Below are 4,768 nucleotides of genomic sequence, written 5' to 3'. Positions count from 1 at the left end.
CCCTTCATGCCCCACGGGGACCCCCGGAGGTCAGACGCTTCTCCTTCCCTACCCTGCGAGCATTTATGCTCCAGAGCACTCGCCATTCTCTTCTTTTTTTTTTTTTCAACGTTTATTTATTTTTTTGGGACAGAGAGAGACAGAGCATGAACGGGGGAGGGGCACAGAGAGAGGGAGACACAGAATCGGAAACAGGCTCCAGGCTCTGAGCCATCAGCCCAGAGCCTGATGCGGGGCTCGAACTCACGGACCGCGAGATCGTGACCTGGCTGAAGTCGGACGCTTAACTGACTGCGCCACCCAGGCACCCCTCGCCATTCTCTTCTTAGAGGCATCAGGGCCCATGGCTGAGTCCTAAGGACAGATGGGCTACAGGGAGAGGAACCTATCAATACCGCAAGTTTCCCCACTGTACCAGGATGAGCTCAGAAATTCACACTTGACTGACATTTGGGGAAATATCTTCATGAGGGCTTCAGGCCATGATAGTAAAATAAGACCTCCTAAAAAAAGTAACTCAGGAAAAGGGCAAAGACAGGCACTGCAGGACTTATCAGAGCATTTTCTACACTGTTGGGCTTTAAGACTGTCTAAGGGGGTACATGGCATGCCTCCTTCCTCATGAGGTTTGACCACAGATCTTTCTCCCACAGAGCATCTCACAGGGCCGGGGCTCGGCCAAACAGACGGGAAAGCACTGCTCTGATAGGATTACATTTAGAATGTCAAAGTTCAGAACCATTTCAGAAGATAAGAGCAAGCTAAACGCATTTCTCTACGGCAAAGGGCAGATGAGAAATGGAGCGGCAGGGAGCTTTAAGGCCGAGAGCACAAAACACAAAAGCAAGCAGGACGAGAAATGGATTAACCCACTTATTAAAACGCCAAGATTCTCCCTGACGTGCTACTTACAAAAATACACCCCAAGGGGGAAAATCAGGGAGATAAAAAAATAAAAGAATGAGCAAATACACAACATGCCAATGTTAGCACATTAAAAAAGAAGAAGAAAGAAATAGAATTGCAGAGAAATTGAATTTTAAGCAACTACTATTTAATGGGGGCAAATAGGGCCATTTTTAATGGACACAAAACCCAAATCCAATGGGAAAGGATAATGCCGTTAGAGTTACATAGATACACTGACTCAAAACTGATAAAGCAAAAATTATTATAATCGCCAAGGACATTTAACAGAGAAGCAGTGATAAGATTTTAAAACAATATCGTCAGTCCAAGAGAGATAAAGCACACACGAAAAGCATGTGAACATCAGGGACTTGATGTTAATTAATAAGAAGAAACTAATAAGAAGAAATGTACAGGTATATTGTAGTTTTTCCCAGAAATAAGTAGGCTTTCTTCCTTCTTCTGTGTCCATGAAAATTTAGAAAGTTGGTCACATGCTAACCTTGACAGATCTCTTAAATTCCCCAAACTAGAAATGGCACAAAACACATTCTTTTCTACCACGGTACAATAAATGTACAAATTAATTGTGTTAATGTTTTATTTGTTTTTGAGAGAGAGGGACCACGAGCAGGGGAGGGGCAGAGAGAGACAGAGACGCAGAGTCAGAAGCAGCCTCCAGGCCCTGAGCTGTCAGCACAGAGCCCCACATGGGCTTGAACCCATGGACCGTGAGATCATGACCCGAGCCAAAGTCGAACGCTTAACCGATGAGTTACACAGGTGCCCCCAATAAACTTATAAATTAACAAACGGACTCAACAGAAAACACCAAAATCATTCAAAGATGTAAAAATAAGTAAAAATGAAAGTCACTTATCTAAACACTGGTAGTAAATGTAAAAAGTAAAAAGTAAATGAAAATATACAATGGTCAGTTACTTAGATGAGAATAGAAATGAGATCACGTTATTTCAAAACACATACACCACCACCAATAAGGCCATCAGGGAGAAAGGTGCACTTTTTCAAAAGGAATGACAGAAAGCACCTGGGCTCAAATTCACCTCAGGCTTCATTTTTTTTTATTTTGTTTTTAAATCAAATCAGTCCTAAAGAAACCCGGGGAGAGGAGTAAGAGAAATATGGCAGAAATTAATTAATTAGAAAAAGAATGGAATCCATAAATTCAGCTAAAAGTTGCTTCCTTTCCTAATCAGTAAAACAGGCAATCCTTTGTTAAATCTAATTTTTGAAATTCCAAAATACAAAGAAATGAAATTAGAAATTTGTAAGTTGTTACGAGAAAAGATACGACACCATTTCTTAAAGATAAGAGTCTACCTAGTGAAAGTGTTCAGTAAAAAATGGAAAATGTCAGTACAGAGAAATATTTTGTGCAAATTTTTAAATAATTAATAGAAACTTTTTAAATGACAAGGCCAATAACTAAAACATAGTATAGAGGTTTTTGAATAATTACTTCCTGAGGCTCTGATTTCAGGTATCTCTTTAAGCAAATTGCATTGATAATTTAACAGAAGATGTGTTTCTGCAAAGATAGCGTAAACCTGACTTCTACATTTGACCTGCACAACACAGATATGGCAATTGTAAATCAGTATCCATTGAACTAGAATGTAAAGATCCTAGGGGCACCTGGATGGCTCCGTTGGTTAAGCGTCCAACTTTGGCTCAGGTCATGATCTCACCGTTTGTGAGTTCAAGCTCCACATCGGGCTCTGTGCTGACAGCTCGGAGCCTGGAGCCTGCTTCAGATTCTGTGTCTCCCTCTGTCTCTGTCCCTCCCCCACTCGCGCTCTCTCTCTCTCTCTCTCTCTCTCTGTCTTTCTCAAAAATAAATAAACCTTTTTCAAAAATTGTTAGAATGTAAAAATCCTAATCAAAACCCTACCACGCCCCTCTGGACTAAACCTGAACATGCACGTACACGAACACACAAATACAGAATTTTATACCCAGGGATGGAAAGGTGTTGTAACATTTAAGCGATCCGTTATATTGATGTGTTTGAATAAAAAGTTATAGAAGCGTCTCAAAGGTGTTGCAAATACATCTGATACCTTTCAGCCCCCTTTTCAGCCATAACTCTTTGAAAACTGGAACAGGAAGGGTTCTTGCCTCACAGGTTAAGGATAGTTACTCTAAAACAATGGTCATCGGTGTAAGTCAGCGATTCACTTGGGTCACTCAGTAAAACCAGGAAAAATGAGGATTGTGACAACGGGTGCTAATTTATTCATGGATCCAGCAAATACTTATCGTGGGCCTCCTAGGCTCCAGATGTTGTCGGTGTTGGAGACCGCGTTGTGCTCCGCGTGGCCACGTTATTGCTATGGTTGTCGCTGTGAACCTTGCCGTCATAACTGTGTCAGCCATCATGATGGTCGCCACCTGCCTGATGCGCTGAAGTGCGCTGCAATGTAGCACACGTAAACATAAATTCACGGGGACATGTCGACACAATCGAACCCAAAGGAGTTTTCCTACACACCCAAAATCCCAAGGGAGAAGATATGGTAGAAAAAGAACACCATTTACTACAGTAACACAAAATACCTCGAGATCATCTTGAAGACAACTGAACGCCACACTGAGAGCTTTAAGAGAACCTGGCACAAGGGAAGGAAGGTTGGAGATTCTTCCACGCTGGGTGGTAAGGCAGAGCATGGTGACCATGGCGTGTGCCTCCTAATTAGGTGTTAGCTGTGGACAGTTTCAAAAAATAATCCAAATAGAGGTGGTTTCTGTTTGTTTATGTTAGAATTTGGGAAGGGGGATCCTAACTTTTTTTTTTTCCCCAGAAAAAGAAGCAGGCAAAAGAAGCAACTAAACATTGAAGAAGAAAACATGGTGGGAAAGACCAGGTCCATCGGATGTGAGGACGCGGCGGTGGCAAAAGCTCGCTCAGTCGTGCGTTTGGTGGATGTTGATCGCGTCCTGCTGGGAGGCAGGTGCGGTCATGAGTGTCACAGGCCCCAACGGTTCATAAAGAGAATCTGAGCCAGTGTGTCGGGCCACATCAGGCAGTGGTAAGTGCCATGAAGAACAGGATGCAGGGTAAGAGAGTGACCAAGAGTGTAGGGCAGAGCTCTTCTGGGTTGGGTGTCCGAGGACGTGACTTTAAGCAGCGGCCCCAGTGAAGGGTGGATGGAACCCAATGGCTGTCCGGGAGAGCTGAGTTTGGGTGGAGGGGACAGCACATGCTACGGGTGAGGGAGTGCTTGACGGGTCTGACGAAGACCAAGGACATCAGAGCGGTGGGGACACCTGTAGGCACCGAGGTCAGGAAGTTACCAGCAAGCGACGCACATCATCAGTGGGTCTCAGGGTCCCGGTGGGCTTTGTCCCAGTTTCCCCAAGACAGTTCTGGTTTATGCCTGCTGGCCCTGTGTAATCAGTAGTGCCCCCATTTCATTCTCAAGTTCTATTTCTTCTCCTTACAGTTCACCACAGCTCCAGAAACAAACTCCATCCAAGCAAGATCGCATGTCCACACGTGGAAGGTAACATATTGAAGCCTGTAGGAGAAATCATGGGAACAACATTTCACGATGCTGAGCTAAGCGAGGATTTCCCAATCAGAATAGAGAAAGTGATAACCTTAAAAGGCTTCATTAAGAAAAGGGACTCATCAAATGACTCTACTAAGGAGCCTGGAATGTCTTGTGCCGTAAAGCGAGGAAGTGTTCAGAGATGGGTCCCGAACATGAAGCACCCTGACTGGCAACGTAGGACCTCCCGCTGGTCAAATTTGGAGAATGAGTTGATTCTCCAAAAGAATAATGACCAAAATGAACAACACACAGAATGTAAAATGAACACAGGAGTCCACCCT

General features: G+C 43.8%; 1 long non-coding RNA gene across 1 annotated transcript in view; it reads right to left on the bottom strand.

Annotated features, from left to right (window-relative positions):
- Positions 1–2,747: 2,747 nt before the first annotated feature.
- The window catches only part of LOC109503189, a 9,013-nt gene continuing 6,992 nt past the window's right edge, over positions 2,748–4,768 (bottom strand). Inside the window, exons 2-3 of the long non-coding RNA XR_002162095.3 lie at positions 3,490–4,451; positions 2,748–3,346 (exon numbers count right to left, since the gene is read on the bottom strand). This is a non-coding gene — a long non-coding RNA (uncharacterized LOC109503189). The remainder of the gene's footprint in view (positions 3,347–3,489; positions 4,452–4,768) is intronic.

Source organism: Felis catus, chromosome C1 (assembly GCF_018350175.1).
Source record: "Felis catus isolate Fca126 chromosome C1, F.catus_Fca126_mat1.0, whole genome shotgun sequence".
Classification (NCBI taxonomy): Eukaryota; Metazoa; Chordata; class Mammalia; order Carnivora; family Felidae; genus Felis; species Felis catus.
This window is presented reverse-complemented; position numbering and strand designations above follow the sequence as displayed.